At 38.3% G+C, this 22930-nt stretch overlaps 1 protein-coding gene and 1 long non-coding RNA gene across 3 annotated transcripts in view; one reads left to right on the top strand and one right to left on the bottom strand.

The window, feature by feature from the left end:
• LOC149615924 (uncharacterized) overlaps positions 1–22930 on the top strand; it is a 100442-nt gene that overhangs the window by 15255 nt on the left and 62257 nt on the right. The gene's annotated exons all lie outside the window — the stretch shown is intronic.
• Positions 450–22859, bottom strand: LOC149615925 (uncharacterized). 2 transcript variants are annotated; one of them, XR_016376072.1, is made up of 3 exons: positions 22740–22859; positions 756–834; positions 450–568 (listed from the first exon to the last, which is right to left on the bottom strand). It is a non-coding gene; the product is annotated as an uncharacterized LOC149615925 (long non-coding RNA). The 2 variants fall into 2 exon arrangements; XR_016376073.1 differs by lacking the exon at positions 22740–22859 and having other exon boundaries at positions 756–859.

Below are 22930 nucleotides of genomic sequence, written 5' to 3'. Positions count from 1 at the left end.
ATTTTTGGCCTTGGCCTACAGAGAGCTAAAGAATGAGTACCTACAAGCCATAGTTTTGATTATTTCTATCGGTTTTAATTACTAAGTAATTAACAAAGGTAATTAGTTAATTATTTAAAGGCTTGAGAGTTTAAGGTATAATTCAAGACTTTGTTGTATATTTAATTCAGTTAGGATATCATTAAGCGAGGAAAATTTTAATTAGTTTAGATTAATTAAATCGCTTTTATCTTGCAAGTAATTAACAAAGTTCATTAGTTAATTAATAAGGGAATTTTAACAATTAGTAACAAACTCTATCGTGTAAGTACTCAAACAAAAGCTGGTAAGAAACTAATTTTAACGGTGATAGTTAAAATTACCTAATTAGAATAGATAATTAGCAGTGATACAATATTTAATGTTATAAAAATTAAAAAAATATTATACTTATAATATTATATTATAATTAATATTTCATAGCTAGTTTATTACAAAGAAGAAAAAAAGGCTTCTAAATTGCGAGCAGTTGTTCCTTGAATCACCTGCGCATGTACTTAAGAACTTTGATAAATGGCAACATAGTAATCTGGCAACAAAAAAAAGCAATTGAATTAAATTGCAACATCAATCTAATAATTTGTGGAACTGACATCCTGTCTCGACTGTAATAAGAGCGATGGTGAGTCGAGGATCGCAGGAACTCGGTATTACAAACAACATTAATTTTCCTGGGGAGTTTTAGTAGCGTATAAAAGAAAAATAGTGACTCTTACTTGGCATTATTATGCATGCATAGCACTTTTTCTGAGGTTCAAAAACTTTAAATGATCTTTAGCAGCGTTAAATGTTTGTCTAGAAAAAAAAAGAAGGGTAGATAATGTTTTAGCTGTGAGAATCCTTGAAAATGTGTTTTCTCAAGAAATGATATTTGATATTTATTATATTTATGCAAAGATGTGTTTGTATTTTCGTACTGCATGCATGGTAATTAAATTATTTACATACATTTAAAACGTTTTTGTGGAATATTTTGTTTCCAGATGAAAATAAGAGGTTTTTATCATTTCAAATGGGTTTAATTTGAAGTAAGCTTTCGTTTAAGTACTTACAACATATACTTTAAATTTTAAATCGTAATAGATTACCGTTAATTACCCTAATTACGTAATTAAATTTGATATTACCTCAAGTATTTACTCGTTCGTAACTAATATGAGATAAGTTTCAAGCATAGTTTTAAATATAATTCGGAAAATCAATATTCATTCTTATAAAATTAATATTGGTATCTGGTAATTAAGTAACGTAATTATGGTAATTAAGTAAGCTACATCCAAGCAAACCATGGCATGTGGGTACTCAAACTTTAGCTCTTGATGCGTAGAATTCAAATATAACCTTTAGAATCGTAACGAAATCATATACTATCAATTAATCTATAAAAACATATATTATAGTTCCATATCTCGCTACCAGGGGGCGTGTGACTAAAATTACTGGTGGAAAAACAAGGTCTATCAAAACACGAAGTTCGTGCCAGATATTAAAAGGGGGGAAGTGGGGTATGCGATCTTTAAATCCACTAGCGCGTTCGTTCACCGTGAAAGACATTTTTAAGAGACGAATGGAACGGTTGGTTCAAGTTCTTGGCCCACAACTTTCTCTCCGCTTACGTTTAAAGCCACTAGCACGATATGCACCGAGTGAGAGTTGCCTCCCTTAGCGCCGTATCATTAATAACGTTAAAGGAAAGACTTAAGAGACTCCGCCAAGAAACCAGTTCTTAGTTCCTATTCCCTTGCCAGATTATAAAGGAATAGTGACACATCCCATAAAATAACAAACTGTGCAATGATTAAAGTGGTTGATTATTTTGCTGGTGGCCATTTTCCAATATGGTGCATGATTTCAACTAAAATCTATGCAGTTGTATATAAGGATCCAGTATATAAAGTTTCAGTTGAATTGGTTGAAATTTATGGCAGTTATTGCACCGGAACGTTTCGGGTGGCCATTTTCCAAAATGGCGGTATATTTAAACTAAAATCTTTGCAGTAGTATATGTTGAACCAGTATGGAAAGTTTTAGATGAATTGATTGAAATTTACGGCAGTTATTAAGTCGCGTTTCGATTGCTTTTTTGGGTGGCCATTTTCCAAAATGGCGGAACCAATAAATAAAGTTTCAGTTGAATTGGTGGAACGTTACGGCAGTTATTGATTTAGAATGTTTTGGTTTCTTACTATTTGGGTGGCCATTTTCCAAAATGGCGGATGATTTCATCGAAATCTACACAGTAGTATGCGGTGGTATTTTTGAACCATTGTACAAAATTTCATTTGAATCGGTTCAAAAGTACGTTAGATATCGCCTCAGAACATTTTGGTTTGTTAATTTTTGGGTGGCCATTATCCAAAATGGCGCAGGCTTTGAACGAAAATCTACACTTAAAAATATAAATAAATTGAGTTGAAGAAACGTTCTTACAGTGATGGCACTAGCTCTTTAAAAAAAGGAGAGGAAAATTCCGTTCTACCCCGATATATATATGAAAGTTTAAATGGAGTCTGTGCACTCTAAGCTTTATTCACTACATCTCAGACATAAACAGCGATGGGGTTTTGTGATTTTTCTAAGATATGAGGGTTTGAGGGGCACTGGGCCTTCCCACTAGAAAATTCCCGCGTTTTTCTTTACACGCTTCAAAGGTTTTTTTCGCGCTCATTTCTACTAGCTGAAAGCTCTACAGAAATATCTTGGTTATTAAACCATACGAAATTGTACAGAGATGAAGAGAGGGTTTTTAATGTTGTGTAGTAAATAACGTTTGTAAGTAACTAGGCTTACAGGTTTTTATTATTGTTAAAGTATTGCTAAGTATGTTTTAAATGTAAGGAAGTTTGTTAGTCGTAAGATCAGTAAATAGTGGTGGCTCGAGTCTTGTTTACTGTTTGTATTTTGCTTAATTACTTGTGTTCTTATTGTTGTAAGTCGAAGTATTTAGTATCCTTGGAAAGGGGATAGTTAGGGCTATGACATACTCAAAGGACTTGCCTGCATCTCTTATAGAACCAGAGTTAAAAGGTGAAGTGTAAATAAACCTATAATCCTATGGAGAGGACCTTAATGAATTAATATTTTGCTTAATTACTCGGGCACTGTTTGTTGTAACCCTAATTAATTAGTATCATTGGAAAGGGGTGAAATAGGGCTATAACATACTCAAGGGACATCCCTGTATCTCTTATAGAACCAGAGTTAAAAGGTGAAGTGTAAATAAGCCCATGTTAAAGCCATGGAGAGGGCGTTTATGAATTAACATTTTGCTTAATTGCTCGGGCCCTAATTGTTGTAACCCTAATTAATTAGTATCATTGGAAAGGGGAGGAATAGGGCTATGACATACTCAAAGGACATCCCTGTATCTCTCATAGAACCAGAGGGAAACTTTGAATAAAAAATAATTTTATGCAACATACTTATAATACTTGGTAAGCGGTTGCAGATTTTACTTCAACGGGCAATACACATCAATCAAAATTTAAATAGATTTAATAATACAGCCATAACATAACGGTCCCGTTTCTAAAATTACTATTGGAATCTTTCTAGCAGTACCAACAAACCTTTTGTTGTGGAACACTGTATGCCATCAAATGAGTACGTTTAAATCAACGAAAAATGGACTTTTTCGATGTAAAAAATGGGGTAGGCAACCTTCAGTATCGACTAATACAAATGTGTTGATTCGTTGCCATCTCTAGGCATTCTCATGATACAAAAAGACTACAGCGCAGGCGCCAAAAAGCGAGATGGAAGGTAGAGTATTACCCCCGTGTCTTTCCCTTATAGTTACATCGAAATGGTCTATTATATTTTGGGTCGGTTTAGGATTGAATGAAAGTGTTAGCGTCAGAAAATCACTCTTCCGCGAGTCTAAACATGGATGGCCTGGCCCCTGGTTAGATTTTGGTTAAATAGGAAAATAAGAGAACAAAGTTGAGGACTCAGGGAAGCTGCGCCATCATAAGTTCGTAAGATATGTTCATTCCATAAGTTTGTTAAATTAATCTCTGGTCATGTCAAACTGGAGCTTGTAATTTTGAAGTGAGTGAGTGAGGTAGGTCATAGATTCGAGGAGGTAAAGCGAGGGAGGCCTGGTGAGTGAGGCGCTGCTGTCAAAGGCTTATTAATGCAGACTAAATAGGACCTAGATGGAAATAAGTCCTAGCTGCAAAATTAATTAAGCACCACCGAGTGTACTTGGGACTTCAATTGACTCGCTCCCCCTCGTTCTCCTTCTCGAACTAGTTATCTCCTGGGGAGGCTCGGGGGTGCTGGGGGCTGTTGCTGCTTCGGGTATGCGGACGATGTAGCGATAGTCTTTACGGGGAAGTTCCCGGATACTGTTACCGCGCTTATGAGATCTGCTCTCTCTAGCGTGGAGCAATGGTGTCAGGCGGTTAACCTCACCGTTAATCCTGATAAAACTGTCCTTGTTCCTTTTACGAGGAAGAATACTAAGGATCTGTTCAATGATATCTCTTTCTTTGGCCAGGTCCTGACAAAGTCCTCCGAGGTGAAATACCTGGGGGTGACTTTTGATTGTAGACTCACATGGAAGCCGCATCTTGATCGGTGTATTAAGAAGGCCAAGATGCTCTTCTGGAGGACCAGGAGCTCTGTCGGCCAGACTTGGGGCCTCAACCCCAAGGCTGTACACTGGCTCTATACTGGGATCATCAGACCCATACTATCTTACGGGGCACTTGTCTGGTGGACAAGGGTCCGGCTTAAGACGGTGCAGGCTGCCCTGCGCAAGCTTCAAAGGCTTGCCTGCATTGGTGTTACGGGGGCCATGAGATCGACCCCAACTGCTTCCCTGGAGGTGCTCCTCGACATGCTTCCTCTTCATCTCTTCATTGAGGAGGAGGCTGTCATGGGAGCCTACAGGCTCAACATTAGTGGCTGTTGGGTTCCAAGACTTTGGGATTACAGCCATACGAAGCTCTTTCGGGAGTACGCCGCACTTGAGCCGTCGCTTACGATGTGCTCTGACAAAACCGTCACCAGTTTTGATTTCACTAAGCCATTCAGTATCCACTTCCCCAGTCGGGCAGAGTGGACTAACCTGCTGCCTCTTGGCACTGGGGGTGAAACCATTTGGTTCACCGATGGCTCCAAGACTGATTCCGGCGCTGGCGCCGGCTATTACTGTCAAACCACAAGGGTCGGCTTTTCTGCTTGCCTGGGCACCTTCGCTAGTGTGTTCCAGGCTGAAATTGCCGCGATCTGTTATTGCGCAGATTACTGTATTAACAAAGGGTATACCGGACGGACTGTGAGAATTTATTCTGACAGTCAGGCTGCCCTGAACGCTCTGAACCAGTGTCAGATTTCTTCTCAACTGGTGCGTAGCTGCCTCGACCTGCTAGCGCGACTGGCATCCTGCAACAGGGTTCTGCTGTACTGGGTGCCAGGGCATAGCGGATATTATGGCAATGAGCAAGCCGATAGATTTGCGAAAAGGGGTGCGGAGGCCAAGCTCTTGGGGCCGGAGCCGGCCGTCCCCATCCCCTACAGGCACGTCAAACGGTGTCTGCATGACAGGTTGACTGTCATACAAAATCAGCTCTGGCACAGCATGGAGGGCCAGAGACAGACAAAGTTGTTTGTCGATGGTCCCTGCAGGTCTCGTGCTAGGGACCTAATTTCGCTCGGCAGATGGGATATTAGGCTGGCCACCGGTCTTTTGACCGGGCATTGCCGGCTTAATAGGCACCTCCATCTGATGGGTTTTGCCGACGACCCTCTCTGTAGGTCGTGTCAGGAGATGGAAGAAACATCCGCCCACGTACTTTGCGAGTGCGACTACTTCGCCTCGCTTAGATTAGAATATTTTGATTCACACACCCTGGAACCCTCGAGGGTCTCCTCTCTCACGGTGGAGCGAATTCTTAGCTACGCTGCAGCTACAGGCCTATTCAAGGCCTGATTACGAGGATGCACAATATGCCTTTGGCATCGGTGCTAGGGCGCGTACCCTCCTCATCAACAATAATAATAATATCTCGAGCTGTAAGTCTCTCAGTAGCATTACGAAGAGTATTGGTTGTGTTATGCTTATGGATGGAACGTATCACTTATAAACTTATGATAGCATGGGGTATTTGATTTCACATTTAAACATTTTTGGAGTTGTGTGGCGCGTAGAGCCCCCGTCAGCTTGTACCGTCAACGGTTATATAGGTCACAGCTGGCATGGTACACAGGGCATAACCAAAAGCCCCCGGACCTACTGCCAATATGGGAGGGGTCCATCCATATCCGGTACGTACTAACTGGATAGATCCAAGATGAATTCTTAATATTTTTTTGGGGGGGTGAGAGAAAAACACCTTTTCTTGGCGGAAAACCTCAAGGTTTAGGAGGGTTTTTGGAAGGATTTCTAACATGTGCTGGAAACATTGAAAAATATGACGTCGAAGATGTTTAAATATTGAGGTTTAGGCTTTATTGGACGTCGAAGATGTGTAAATATTGAGGTTCGGGGTTAATTGGACCCTCAGAGATGTGTAAATATTGAAGATTAGGCTTAGTTGGACCCTCGGAGATGTGTAAATATTGAAGGTTAGGCTTAATTGGACGTTGAAGATGTGTAAATATTGAAGGTTAGGCTTAATTGGACGTTGAAGATGTGTAAATATTGAGGGTTAGGCTTAATTGGACGTTGAAGATGTGTAAATATTGAAGTTTAGGCTTAATCGGACGTCGAAGATGTCTAAACATTGAAGTTTAGGCTTAATTTGGACGTCGAAGATGTGTAAATATTGAAGTTTAGGCTCAATTGGTCGTCGAAGATGTGTAAACATTGAAGGGTAGGCTTAATTTTACGACAAAAAATGTAAACATTGAAGTTTAGGCTTAGTTTGACGACAAAAATGTATAAACATGGAAATTTAGGCTTAATTTGACGACAAAAATGTATAAACATGGAAATTTAAGCTTAGTTTGACGACAAAAATGTATAAACATGGAAATTTAGGCTTAGTTTGACGACAAAAATGTGCAAACATGGAAATTTAGGCTTAGTTTGACGACAAAAATGTGCAAACATGGAAATTTAGGCTTAGTTTGACGACAAAAATGTGCAAACATGGAAATTTAGGCTTAGTTTGACGACAAAAATGTGCAAACATGGAAATTTAGGCTTAGTTTGACGACAAAAATGTGCAAACATGGAAATTTAGGCTTAGTTTGACGACAAAAATGTGCAAACATGGAAATTTAGGCTTAGTTTGACGACAAAAATGTGCAAACATGGAAATTTAGGCTTGGTTTGACGACAAAAAGGTGTACGCGTTGAAAATGAGTCTTAATTGGACTTCGGAAATATATAAACGTTGAAGTTTAGGCATAGAATAGCCTTTAAATAAGATAATATTGAATTTTATCCTTCGCCCAACTTTATAAATATATAGAGCTATATCAGTTGAAGGGGGGAAACGTCACAGTTGGGCCTGCCAATAAACGGAGCCGGTTTTCACCCTCCCTCCGTGCGGGCCGCTGAAGAATTCTATGCTAAATTTCCCGCACAATATGCCGCCTGGGCGGGGACTGGCGAAACCCCGCCTCAAAAGCTCTCCTTTCCCCCCGAATTGAAATAGCTCTATAGGCCTTGCTAATAACATTTTAGACTTGGAAGACCTAAAAAAATATCAAAATATTAATATCAAGCCTTTTTAATACGACCCTTCTAAAATCTGTCAGCTAAAAATATTAATATATATATATATATATAAAGTTAAAGAGCAAAAGTAATTAAAGCCGGATATGTGTCTATTATCAATAGAGTTACGAAGTGAATTTTTAATCTTTATTTCCTGACATTTAAGTTATAACGAAATCAGCCAGCTGAAGAACCCTAGCCTGGGGGCCTAAACTGGAGTACCGACAGCCCTCCTCCTTTGACTATATTAAACTCTATGAGGAAATAACATGGGGTGACGCTAGGCTGTACTATGATGAATCTCTTAAGCCTTTTCCTGTCGTACCATAAACCCATTATTTTCTAGGCGAAAGGTCAATATTTTAAACAAACGCCCACATTTAACGAGTTGGAAAAGTATCACAGTTTATTGAAACTCCTTGAACATGAATAACACCTTAAGTGCTCTGTAATTTGAAAAGTAAACAATGCAATGTTCTAAGCCTTTGCCTAAGTTACTTTGTATTGGTTTCTTTTTTCGAATTTCTTCAATTTTCTTGTAACGTATCCGTTGTTTTAAGATTGGTGACGTCATTTTACAGGGTGGCAACAGATAAGGGTCGTGAACATGCAGAAGCAGATCATAGCCCAAATAATCAAGGGTTTTAGTCCAACGTTTAGCTCATAGCCCAAATTATCAAGGGTTCCAGCCCAAAGTTTAGCTCAGCTCATAGCCCAAATTATCAAGGGTTCCAGCCCAAAGTTTAGCTCAGCTCATAGCCCAAATTATCAAGGGTTCCAGCCCAATGTTTAGCTCAGCTCATAGCCCAAATTATCAAGGGTTCCAGCCCAATGTTTAGGTGAGCTCATAGCCCAAATTATCAAGGGTTCCAGCCCAATGTTTAGCTCAGCTCATAGCCCAAATTATCAAGGGTTCCAGCCCAATGTTTAGCTCAGCTCATAGCCCAAATTATCAAGGGTTCCAGCCCAATGTTTAGCTCAGCTCATAGCCCAAATTATCAAGGGGTTCCAGACCAATGTTTAGCTCAGCTCATAGCCCAAATTATCAAGGGGTTCCAGCCCAATGTTTAGCTCAGCTCATAGCCCAAATTATCAAGGGGTTCCAGCCCAATGTTTAGCTCAGCTCATAGCCCAAATTATCAAGGGGTTCAGCCCAATGTTTAGCTCAGCTCATAGCCCAAATTATCAAGGGGTTCCAGCCCAATGTTTAGCTCAGCTCATAGCCCAAATTATCAAGGGGTTCAGCCCAATGTTTAGCTCAGCTCATAGCCCAAATTATCAAGGGGTTCAGCCCAATGTTTAGCTCAGCTCATAGCCCAAATTATCAAGGGGTTCAGCCCAATGTTTAGCTCAGCTCATAGCCCAAATAATCAAGGATTCTATAAGTTTACTTACTTATTTCAAGTTTGATTTATTTCTTATGCTGTTTACATTTAAAATAATTTAACATAAATACTACTTTTAAAAACTCGTAAACAAAATGTTTTCAGAATCATTTTACTGATAAATAATTTTTAGTGGAAAGTTTCCTAGTTTAAGGCTTATCTATGGACAAGAAGCCATCAAGGGGAGTGGTGCCAAGCGTCAGCTTGTACGATAAAACTACCAATGTACCTACCGCCCTCTGTGACCCTGAAAAGACCCCCCTCTTATGACCTTAGGGGCCTCTTTTGTAGAAGAAAAACTGTCCGAGAATGATGTATTGAAAAAGAATCACTCTACTGCCTCGAAACTTACCGAGTTCCCACGAAACGCACAAAGCCATATTGCCAAGTTTTATTGCAAGTCTTAAACCACGTGACTGCAGTGGTCCAACTTACTAGAGTAGCGTAGTCTAGGTGAGAACTTGGAATTTTCGAAATATGTAGGATCAAGAAGTGATATCTATTTTATTAGGGAGAAGGTATAAATTCGCCACATTTCCATGCAGCTTTATCTCCAGTCCAAACGTAGACGTGTCCGGAGTTAATCCCCGCCGCCTCTAAATTACAACCAGCATCTCATTGGTTCTTGAAAACTCCTCACGTCAGCGTGACGCGAATGACGAAAATTACAGTCATATTTTCCGAGTGAGGAGAGGCGAAATAGCCCGGCGCCTCCTTTTACGTCCCCCCTTGTATTTTGAAAGGGGGACTGCAGGACTATGGCGCTCGAATACTCAGGCATCTTATACCTTCTCCCTAGTAAACTAGATATCACTTCTTGGTATGATAAAAGCGTATTTAAAACAATATTCTTAGTAACATCAATGAGTTCTTGCCAATACCCAATATATAGGCCCTTATTATATAAAACTCGTGCTATTTTAACACCCGCCTTTAATAACGCAAAACGTTTTTACAAAATATATAGATGGTAACATTTACCGAAATAGTCTATTCTATGCAGTTCATCTCATTTTCATTTTACTGTGAAGGTAAAACGGGATGTAATAAAATTGTAACGTAAAGGTTATGGAAGTTTCAGAGTGAGACACGTAGGTGACAACAACCCCGGGGCCATTTCTTCTTTGGTTGACATGTTAAAAGGACACGCCCACTTTTAGTGGCGATTTCTTTGAAAAATGACCACCTGGGTTCATAATGGTTTCTTCTATTTACTATTTCGCGTCCAGTTTAACATTAGATATTAATCCGCCGTACCTTTTTACTATATTGCAAACTGCTCTTGAATAAACACACGGTTTTACTTAAATTTTTTTTAGCTTTAAAACTTATCCTTAAAATAAAAAGCACAAAGAATTTATTTTAAACTAATAAAAATGTTCTAAATGTAATGTATTGGCAGTCTATACTATCTTGCCCGATCTTGCCTCTAGTCATTACATTGTCAATGCCTCAACTCTGCCAAGCCTTGATCTTTACAGATTTTTACAAAATATACAAGCATCCAATAAATCAAGAAAACTACAATGAAAGAAAGACCCGACAATATATTTATTATTCGCGTTGAAATAATTAATAAAGGCAAAGGCAGGGATATTGTTAAGAGAGTTTATAGTGTTTCGTATGTTTACCAGTATTTATCTTCATTCATACAAAGATCGCGAACGAATTTAACAAAAAAATAAAAAAATGGTTTTCTTTTAAAAGTAAAGTAAAAAATATTGCCTTTTGATCTAACCGATAATAAATTGTATAGGAATGCCGGACATTTCAATTAACAATCATTTGAATCTTTACAATTACTCGCTGATAAATTAACAAGTATCCACGTTTTACTGTACAAATTGACCTTGAAATTCCACATTTTTTTCTTCCATAAAATGTACAGTTTTAACTAATTTAAATTTTAATAATTTTTAAGTATCCTACCCCTCTTTTGTAAAGGGAACATGACATGATATAGGGAAAAAATAACTTAAGAGTTTTTTAAAGTTTAAAAGGCAGTTCGGGAAGGTTTTTGGTTTGGTCACATACAAACACAACGGGAGACATTTTACCCCCCTTAAAAGAAAACAAAGAGATCTTGATTCTGGAAGTCTTGCTAAAAGGGAGCACACACAACACAGCCTGTCCCAAAAGAAAATTATTCAGCCAGTTTTAGTCGCGTCTCAATTGTGCAGTGAAACTAATGTCATTGAGATAGCCGTTGATGTAGAAGTTGTAGTTGTGGTTCAAGAAAATTTGTACGAAACATTGGGAGACGTGAAAATGTGAGAAACACTAGTGGAAGCTAGCGTGACGATGCATGACGTAGTACTGCCAACTCTTTATTGTCTTAAGTTCATAAGATATGTTCCTATCATAAGTTTGTTAATCTCTGGTTACAAACTGGAGCTTGTAATTTTGAAGTGAGTGAGGTAAAGCGAGGGAGGCCTGGTGAGATGCTGCTGTCAAAGGCTTAGTATGCAGACTAAATAGGACCTAGATGGACTGTGCAAAACCGAGTGTAGCCAATCAATTGACTCGCTTCTGTCGTTCTCCTTCTCGAACTAGTTACCTCGAGCTGTAAGTCTCTCAGTAGCATTACGAAGTAAAGGTAGTGTTATACTTATGGAGCATATCTACATATCTAATAAACTTATGCTAATGTCTGTAACCCAATAGATTTGTGAGAAGCCACCCCAACAAGTCAGGGACTCCTTCCTAGTAGTTCTAGTTTCATTCCGAATCCTGAAAAGGCACTTCTAAATATGCACATACCATCTTGTTTTTTCACATTCGCTCTTGCTCTAAGAAGTAAGAATGCACGAGAGATGGAAACTAACAAAAGCGCACGCGCGGAGGGGTTGATGGTGGATCCTTGCCTGGGGCCCCAGAGAGACATCACGTAGCCACTGTTTCTTTCACTCCCTCGTGCTGCTTTACCCCCCTTTCATCTTACTTCCCCCCTAACTCTTCGGACTGAGTGATTAGGACCTTCCTCCTCCATCAATCCGTCAACTTAAGTTGGCAGTGATGTTGAACCAGCGAAGGATCAGATGGTTCAAGTTCAGTTCAGATAATACATTAATTTGAAGTTATGTGAAGGGGAAGTAAAAAATTGTGATTGTAATTTCAGAACTTGCGACGGCATTGGTACTGCATTTAGTTAGAAGGCCTTACCCTGATAGATAGATGGAGTTCGAATTGCTAAGCCTAATTCAAATTCAAACGTTTCGTGCCAAGGCCTAATAGGTTGAATTATGGAGCTGAAATTGAAACGTTTCATGGCAAGGCCTAATAGGTTGAATTATGGAGATGAAATTGAAACGTTTCATGACAAGGCCTATAACGGTTGAATTACCCTTATAGAAGAGTTTAAATTGTTAACCCTAATACCAATTGAAACGATTCCTGGCAAGGCCTAAAAACCGTAAAATTCTCCAAAAGAATTGCAAGTTGAACTTTGAAGTTCAAACATGGCTCTACAGATATTATTTCTAAATTTTGGCTTCTAGTAGTTACAAAATTATTCTAAGCCTAATCCCATTATCTTAAACCTAGCGTTGGTTTCAAGCTTTTAAGCCTTGGCTAGGCAAAAACAAATCACAACATTTCAACTTCAAGTGCTGGTAAAAATAATTGGTTTCCAAATAGGTATTATATCATTCAAGAGTTCTAAATTTTGACTACTGCTACAAAATGATTCTAGGCCTAAACCCATTATCGTTACCCTAATTGGTTTCAATCAAGATTTTAAGCCTTGGCTAGGCAAAAACAAATCACATTTCAAGTGCTGGTAAAAATTCTTGGTTTCCAAACCGATATTACGTCATTCCCAGTTCTAAATTTTGACTACTGCTACAAAATAATTCTAGCCTACTAGGCCTAAACCCCTTATCGTAAACCTGGCGTTAGTTTCAATCTTTTAAGCCTTGGCCTTGTCTACATATAAAAAAAAACCAAATCACAAGTTACATTTCAGGGGCTGGGAAACAAAATTCTTAGTTTCCAAACCAAGGATTTTCTGTCTCTTCTTACAACAAGAGCTATTTTATTTCAGGCAGTTCTGTACGGAATAAATTAGATTCCCTTTTTTTCCCGGGGTCCTAATTCCTAATTCCGGCGATCCTGGGCTGTAGAGTTTCCCGCCTAGTTTTTGCGGGTTTTCTGACTGGGGTCTCCTGGTTGGTTCTTCGATATACTCCTCGCCTGAACGCGTGGTACCAACCCGTCCATAAGTTCATAAGATATGTTCCTTCCATAAGTTTGTTTAATTAATCTCTGGCCATGACAAACTGGAGCTTGTAATTTTGAAGTGAGTGAGTGAGTGAGGTAGGTCATAGATTCGAGGTGGTAAAGCGAGGGAGGCCTGGTGAGGCGCTGCTGTCAAAGGCTTAGTAAGTTCAGACTAATTAGGACCTAGATGGAATTAGGTCCTAGTTGCACAATTAACCACAGAGTGTGGGACTTCAATTGACTCGCTTCCGTCGTTCTCCTTCTCGAACTAGTTAGCTCGAGCTGCTGTAAGTCTCTCAGTAGCATTGCGAATCGTATAGGTAGTGTAATGCATACTTATGGAAGGAACATATCACTTATAAACTTATGATGGTACTTAATACAGTCTACGAACGATCCTGGACTACGAAGTAATAAGTCTTCCTTTCCCCGGTCCCGGTAAAGCCCGCGCTCCGGGGTCTTCTGTATGAGGCTTACAGCTTTTACGGACCCTTAAAAAAACGTTAGGCTTAACATTGCCTGCCAAGGCCCTGATAAATTTCGCTTAAAACTCTGGGATTGGGATTTTTAACGTCTAGTTAGTCGACCATAAAACAGGGAACAAAAAGGTTTTTTAACTATTTATCAGACAGACGTTAATTATTTATTCTTCTTCGCAGTTTTGTGGAGAAGTTTTTAAATTTTGGTTTTCTAGCTTAGCTTAGCCTTCGAGAAAGAAGTTGCTACTTGCATGGTTTAAGCAGAAGTATATAATACTTCTTCTCTTCGAGAGAAGTGTACTTGCACAAAGCGGGGTGATACTGGGTAATTGTAACATTCTTCTTCCCCCAACAACATCCCTTAACATTTATTATAGCAATTGGGGTTACTAAACCGAATCATGCATGCACATACGCCATTTTAAATAGTTCCCTCATCATTACTATATATCTATTAGCGCTGCTTAACTATTTGCCAAGCCGCATCCATGCGCTTGTGGATTCATTTTTGTCCCGCCACCTCAATACAATCAAGGTTTGTGCCTGCTTGATTGCTGAATGGGGATTTAGTAAATACCACCAAACAGTTATAGAATTCACCCTAGCACGGCGCGATGTAAATACCCATCTTAATTAAGTTTGATGAGCGGGAGAGCAAATTAAGAAAAAGGGTAATTCCTAGGCCTGTGCGAGTCCAGTTTTTTGGACTTCGAGTCGAGTCTCGAGTCCTAAAAAAAGCTCTTATAGAATCTCGAGTCGAGTCTTTTAACTGGTATCGAGTCCTCGAGTCCTAAAATCAGCTTCAAAACTACGTCTCAAGTCCAGTGTCGAGTCCTGATAAATTATATCAAGTCCCAGTCGAGTCCTAATAAATTATTTCATGTCAAAATCAAGGCTAAATATTTTCATATCTTTTATTTTTTACTCTTCATTTGTTCAAATATCACAGCTTGATATAAAAAGTACCAAACGTCAATAAACATGTTCTAGCTGACGTCAAATTTTTGTCCAATCACCTGTTTTCTCTAAAATCTAAATCGGTAAAACCCCACTAGATACCGCGCTCTACTTGAAATTCCGAGTCACCGAGTTCAGGCGAAATACATGGATAAAGGATGAGCGTGAGGAATTTATTTTTCATGCTAGAGGGTAGGCAACTCCCTATCTCCGAAGGCAGCTTATTCGATATATACTTTGTTGCAGCTTCGGTTGTCAGCACGGGAAAGCTAGGCCTCTATGTAAAGTAGATTTGTGCGTGCTGACAAGAGACGAAAGAAGAATAAATACTTTATCCATGGTAAATATTTTTGGACTTGATATGGTAATAAGCCTCGGTTCGAGTCCTCCTCGAGTCCAGTAGTGAGGATTTTTTGAGGACTCGAAATTATTCTCAATTCCCAAAATTTTGATTTTCAAGTCTCGAGTCGAGTACTCGACTCGGGACTCGATCGAGTACTCGCCTTTGATCGAGTACTCGCACAGGCCTGGTAATTCCCTCAACTGGGAAGAATCATGTTACATAACTAAAGTATTAAGAGGATACAGAGTGTCACACTTCTTCTATTATCCCCTTCTGGTTTAAGTCATAATTTTTTCAAGTATTATGGTGTACGAGATGCGTGGTTCTTCTATAGGTTCTTGGAATCTGTGCTTTTGATTCAATTGACAACTTAGGGAATTATATAATTTTCATGATTGACTTAATGTGTTCGCTACTAAATAATTTAGATGTGCATGACTTAAATAAATTGGGAACGGACACGTATGTAGGTAGAGAGTGGTAGACCACACGTGAGACATAATGATGGATCTCATGATCAGCGTTACTAGTAACCAGGTGCGATAGATTTTCTTGATCTAACTCGTGGGTATCCTCAATTAGAACGGGAACTGTCTTGTAGATTAAGATGAAACGTTCTTGAACTTCTTTTCGCCTAAACCAGTGGCACTACGAAGTATAGATAGTTTCATACTTATGGACCATATCACTTATAAACTTATGGTAGTAGGCCTACTTAAGTTAGTCAACTGAAATATTGACCTGTTAACTTAAAGCGTGTCAGCCATTTTGAAAAATCAAATTTGATCTATCGCTGGTGTTGACAACAGCGCTTAGTCTTCGAGTGTTTCAAATCCTTTCCCCTACAAGGCAAGAAAAGGCGGGAAAGCGGTTGTCGTTTAACAACATATCGAATGGCTTTCTTGATGTAATGAAGCGTTGCTCATTTGTTACCAAGATTTTGACGTCGGGAACTCGGGATCAGTGCCAAGACATAGGTCGAAACGTATAGAACTTTTAGTTTTTAAGCCTTTGCTCTTCAGAAAACGTTTTTGGCTTTTGTTGTTCATTTCCATTGTGTCATGCTATTCTTTTACTTGCCCCTATTGCTTCTCAAGGCCCGTTCAGACTGAAGAAAAAATCTTCAGTCTCCTCGTTAATTTCGTTTGGGTCGCGTTAATACATTAATTTCCATGTTCAGACGTTAGAGCAGACGACTTAAAACGAGTCACATTATTCGCTAATATGGTGATTTTTGAACAAAGACTTTAGAATACTCAGGGATAGATTTAATTTTAGAAGTAGGAATGGAGAACAGAGTAATCTGGGCGCGCGTCAAAGTCCCGGACCCCCTTCCACGGGACGGAGGGGGGTATGAAAGAAGAGGCGGGAGGGTCATAGCGACAGAGATAAAGAGGAATTACGTATTCTTCGCCGTCCCCGTCAGCAACGTCATCAAAACGTAGTTTAAGTGAGCCAATATGATAATTTAAACTTCTTGTTACGTGTTTATGGGAGGGGCTCTATACTGGGCTATGAGTTGGACTGAAGTAAATACTAACCGCTCTCCATTACTACTTCTACAATTAAATCTATCCCTGGTAAATACGAAGTGTTATACAGCACATCACGTGTTGTAAACACGTCACTGATTTCGACGTCAGATTTCAGGAACTATTTAGAATATTAATTAGCGTCTAGCTCGAGTCAAAGGGTTCGCAACGCCAACCAGATCCGACGCTGCAGAATGGGTTAACTGGGTGGGATATGTGTATTTGTTAGACTTGGAGTGGTGGTGTTGTACTGTATCAGTCTTTTTAAAAAGTTTACGTGGGTAGCAAACGTTTTTGCGAGGGAGTGTCAAGTTAAAAGACGTTCTGCGTAAGCTACAGACGGTAATGTGACACCTTTTATGGTCGTTTTTTGTCGGTGGGATGTAATTTTTCGTAATTTTATCAATGTGTGGTCTAATGTTGCGTTTGGTTTGTTTTTATGTGGGTTAGTTAGAGCTTGTCTGCGGTTCAGTGTTATAGACTGAAATAAGTAGGTTAATGATTTTAATTTATTTAGTCTCTCGTGTATTTATTGTATTTAAATATGTGTTTTATTTAAATCAGTCAAAAATACATTAAAATTTGGTCACAGTATCGGACGTCAGTCAAAATATACTCAAATTTGATCACAATATCCGAAGTCAGTGATATTCTCAAATTTGATTACAATATCCGAACTCAGTGTAAAAATACACTCAAATCTGATCACAATATCCGAAATCAGTCAAAATTACACTCAAATTGATCGCAATATCCGAAATCAGTAAGAAATACACTCAAATTTGATAACGATATCCGAAATCAGTCATAACTACACTCAAATTGATCGCAATATCCGAAATCAGTAAGAAATACACTCAAATTTGATAACGATATCCGAAATCAGTTAAAAATACACTCTTATTTGATCACAATATTCGAAATCAGTCAAAAATGCACTCAAATTTGATCAAAACATCCGAAATCAGTCGAAAATGCATTCAAATGTGACCAAAACATCCGAAATCAGTCGAAAATAAATTGAAATTTGACCAAAACATCCAAAATCAGTCGAAAATTGAGGTGTTTGCAACTCAAAAAAGCCTTTCAATAATTAAATACCAAATAAAACCCAACCAAAAAAGCACTAAGAAATTAAATTTGTACAGCAGGTTCAAAAACTAAATAATTTTGGAAAAAAAGAAAAAATAGCTACACTGAAAGACGTATATATATTGCGGTTCTTGTACCAAAACCAAAATATTGGTCAGAAACATGAGCAGCATTCATTCCTTTTAGTAACAGTTGAATTTTGGAATGTTTCTGGGACCATTCCTTTTGAAACATTCGTGCCTTGGTCCGCTACATAGTAGGGAATTCATTTTGAAAGATATAGCAAGGGATATAGGGTCGGGAAAAAAATGCTCAGTTGAGTCAGAAGCTTAACTCCTCCGAAGTTCACATCAGAAGTCTCTCCCTGCTCGGCCGGCGATCGCCGCGACCATGACGTCAAAATCTTTAGAAAACAGTTCCCTCTCTCTCTAAGCTCAGCACCTCTCCACACTTTAGAAGAGAGAAAACAATTTTGAACCCCATCTCTACTAAAATAGTGATCTCTCAGTATCAACAGGGATAAATAATAGATTTAATTTTAAAAGTAGGAATGGAGAACGGTTAGTATTTACTTCAGTTATTCCGACTCATAGCCAACCCAGTATAGAGCCCCTCCCTCCCTCCAACACATAACGACGGAAAGTTTTAATTATCTTGTTTGCTGCTCACTTAAACTACGTTTTGATGACGTTGCTGACGAGGACGGCGAAAAATATAGGTAATTTTTTTATCTCTGTCGCTATGACCCGCCCCGCCTCTTCTTTCATACCCCCCCCCGATCCCGTGGAAGGGGGTCCGGGACTTTGACGCGCGCCCAGATTACTAATCTGTTCTCCATTCCTACTTCTAAAATTAAATCTATCCCTGGTTGGTATCAAGGATTGCTTTTAGCAACTCCCTTATAATAAACTTCTGGTTGAGATGAGTCAAATAGCTTCTTCTCTTCTTTGGGGAGATATTTGAGGGGTTGCTGGCTGTTTAATCTATAGCTTGAGGGGTAGGTGTCACGTCAACGAATCCCGGGCACCCTATTGGCTAATCGCACCCCGCAACGCCACACCCACATTGACTTTTATTAAAGCCCTCACTGATTGGTTCGTGAATCGTTCTTTGTTCTGGTAAGAAATAGTTGAGCTTTTTTGGTCGTTAAGGATATTTCAGTTTTAAAAGTGGATTTTAAAGATATTGGTTTATCAATTTAATTATGAAGAAATTTCGTATTTTGAGTTTTCAAAATTTCGATATTTTAACAACAGTCTTATCGTTGTTTTTAAAGCCACTTAAAAGCAACTGCACTTGAAATAATATGAATTGATTTAATTTTTAAATGAATTTTGAAAACTTTATTGCTTTAACCATAAGTTTATAAGTGATATGTTCGCTCCATAAGTATGATATGCACTACCTATACGATTCGTAATGCTATCTCTAGAGACTTACAGCAGCTCGAGATAACTAGTTCGAGAAGGAGAACGACGGAAGCGAGTCAATTCAATTGAAGTCCTGAGTACACTCGGTGGTGGTTAATTAATTTTGCAGCTAGGAATTATTCCATCTAGGTCCATTTAGTCTGAACTTACTAAGCCCCCTTTGACAGCAGCGCCACCTCACTCACCAGACCTACCTCGCTTTACCTCCTCGAATCTATGACCTACCTCACTCACTCACTTCAAAATGAGAAGCTCCAGTTTGTCATGACCAGATTTTAACAAAATTATGGTAGGAACATATCTTATGAACTTATGCTTTAACGTGTGCTTAGCAAATTGGCGTATTTCATTCAGTCTCATACTTATAGTTATTACTTTACTTATGCTAACAGATAAAGCGACAGTTCAAGTGGTGTATTTATCTTTAATAATTTATAATTATTAGTTCTTTAATTTAGATTAGAAAAATTGTCGGAAATCAATTTAACTTTGATTTTTTTAAGTATCTATTTAGTTAATTAATAATAATAAAATAAACTCGTTAAAACAATATTAATTGAGCTAAATTGTTAATTATGTGTTTAGGGAAATTAATTCTTTTAAATTTCGTAGTAAAAACTATAAGAATTTGAAGATATTGATTTGTTATTTGAAACTTTAAATTCTCAAGTTTAACCAAGAAGCGATATCTACTTTACTAGGGAGAAGGTTAAGATGCCTAAGTATTCGCACGCCATAGTCCCAGTCCCCCTTTCAAAATACAAGGGGGGACGTAAAAGGAGGCCCCGGTCTATTTCGCCTCCTCTCCTCAGTCGGAAAATATGACTGTAATTTTCTTGTCATTCGCGTCGCGCTGACGTGCACGAGTTTTCAAGAACCAATGAGATGCTGGTTGTAATTTAGAGGCAGCGGGGATTAACTCCGGACATGTCTACGTTTGGACTGGAGATAAAGCTAGAAATGTGGCTCGAATTTATACCTTCTCCCTAATAAACTAGATATCACTTCTTGGGTTTAACAAAGAAAACTTGAAAATATATTAAAAAAAAATAAATTTTAACTTTTTCTTCAAGTTTAGTGGTTATTTACATTCTTGTTGAGTTTGTTGGCCCCTTTATCTAGCTATAGCTGAGTTCTTTTTTATGTTGGGTTGAGGGAAGATTGGCTTATGTCACGTTCAGGACAAAGTACTACTTGCATACGGTGCAATTAAGGGGGACCAAGATTGGGTTGAAAGTCAAGACGTACTGTAGTCACTCAGGCGAGTTGTTGTACCCATCATTTCAAAAAGCCTATAGTGGTATTTCAAGCTGACTGCTATAAAAATCATGGTGGAATTCACAGAATTCTTACCTAAATTTTAAAACTGAAAACGTATTTTTTTTCTAAATCGACCAGTTTTTGGGTATTTTAATATAAATTATAAAAGGTATAAATATTATCAGAAGGGGATAATTGAAGAAGGGTGACACTCTGTATCATCTTAATATTTAAGTTTAGTAAGCAGTACTTTTTTTCAATCGACCAGTTTTTGGGTATTTTAATATTTAAATTATAAGAGATATAAATATATATCAGAAGGGGATAATTGAAGAAGTGTGACACTCTGTATCATCTTAATACTTAAGTTATGTAAGCAGTATTTTTTCAATCGACCAGTGTTTGGGTATTTTAATATATAAATATAAATTATAAAAGATATAAATAATATCAGAAGGGGATAATTGAAGAAGTGTGACACTGTATCCTCTTAATATGCTTTAGTTGTGTAACATGATTCTTCCCGGGCCAGGGAATTACCCTTTTTGTTAATTTTCTCTCCCGCTTATCAAACTTAATTAAGATGGGTGTAATTATATCGCACCGTGCTAGGGTGAATTCTATAACTGGTTGGTATTTACTAAATCCCAATTCAGCAATCAATCAACCAGGCACAAACCTTGATTGTCTTGACATGGCGGGACAAAAATTAATCCACAAGCGCATGCATGTATGCGCCTTGGCAAATAGTTAAGCAGCGCTAATAGATATAGTAATGAAAAGGGGCACTATTTAAAATGGCGTATGTGCATGCATGCATGATTCGGTTTAGTAACCCCAATTGCTACAATAAATGTTAATTAAGGCATGTTGGGAAGAATCATGTCACAATTACCAGAATTACCCACCCCGCTTTGTGTACAAGTACATACACTTCCCTCGAAGAGAAGAAGTATTATATACTTCTAATATCATATAGTAAACCTTGGGATTTGGGAAAACGGAAGTTTCTTTAATAAAAAACAATGTATGAATGAATGAAGTCCAAGGCCTAATAATTTTTTTTTTAAATGGCGTTAAAGGCAAGGGTAAATATGAGTAGAAAAAAAGGTGCCTAATTCCAATGTCAATGGCTCTTATTCGACCTTTATTAAGTAACAAGCTTCAAAATATTACCGCGTCTCGCCACTAAAATAAAGAAAAATGTAAGTTTATCGAACATAGCCGCGTTTTTTTTTGTTTTTTTTTTTTTTTTACTTCTTTGGGAGTTGCTCCTCATTTTTTTCTCAAGGACAAGAAGAGAGAGAGAAATCGGGGAGAGTTTTTAAGGTAGATGCATGCAGCAGGAACTCCCCCTAGAAAAGATTCTTACTTATTTTCAGCCCCTGAATTTTCCCGCCCTGTGCAACATCCCTAGCCGATAGCGGGAGAGGATGGAGACTCTACTTGTAACCTGGAGTAGAAATTGGAGACTTGTAGGTATGTGGTTGTTGGAAGTTAAGGTTAAATTATGATTGCGGGATTATTTCTGGTTGGTTAATGTGTTTTAGTAAAAAATAAATACTTCATCACTTACTATTTGATTGATCTATTTGAATCTGAACGTTGTGGTTTATTTGGTCTATTTTAGTGGAGATTTGAGTTTAAACGTGGTGGTTTAATTGGTCTATTTGGGTCTAAAATTTGTTTAATTGGTCTATTTGGGTCTAAAATTGGTTTAATTGGTCTATTTGGGTCTAAACGAGGTTTAATCCACCTTATTCCCTTTCGCCGGAAGTCAGGCTTAGCTCGGGATTCAGGGGGGTGAGTCACGGGAAGAAATTGGTCTGTCGTCCGCTACAGTACATATTTTTGGCTTTTGTAGCAGACGACAGACGAATTTCTTCCCGTTACTCACCCCCCTGAATCCCGAGCTAAGCCTAACTTCCGGCGAAAGGGAATGAGTTGGATTGGTCTATTTGGGTCTAAACACGGTGCATTTCATCTATTTTGGTCTAAAAGTGGTTTAATTGATCTAATTTACATTAAAAATGGATCTAATTGAATTTAAACATGGTTTAATAAATCTAATTCGGCCTAAACCTGATTTCAATAGATTTATTTGAATCTAAACGTGGGTTTTTTGGATAGAAATTAATCTAAACTTGGTTTAATTGATATAATTGAATCAAAAAATGTTTAGATCAATCTAATCATGATTAAATCTGAATTGATCAGCTGTAGGGTCCGTCGCAAGAACTTATGCTCAGAATTGGGGTGGAAAGCAGAGAAATACGTTATTATTTATCAGACGACAGATGCTTTCATAATTTCTTGTCAACTAAAACCTTACCTTTCAACGCAATATTACTCCCGGTTCAAACGTGTCCATCCTCCTTTTTTTTAAAAGGGAAACGCCGTAAGCCCGTAAGGGAACACCAGAGTATTCTCCCAGCATGCTACCAACTCTCTCTCTCCTCTGCTGCCTCTAGTCCGGAGTCGTAGTCCTCCTAGGCTAGCTTATTTCCTCCCCCTCTTCTATTG

This window comes from Phalangium opilio, unplaced genomic scaffold (assembly GCF_054372755.1).
Source record: "Phalangium opilio isolate 3A_F unplaced genomic scaffold, DU_Popi_V2 ptg000217l_1, whole genome shotgun sequence".
In the NCBI taxonomy this organism is placed as follows: domain Eukaryota; kingdom Metazoa; phylum Arthropoda; class Arachnida; order Opiliones; family Phalangiidae; genus Phalangium; species Phalangium opilio.
The sequence above is the reverse complement of the archived record's forward strand: the minus strand, read 5'-3'. Positions and strand labels throughout refer to the sequence as shown.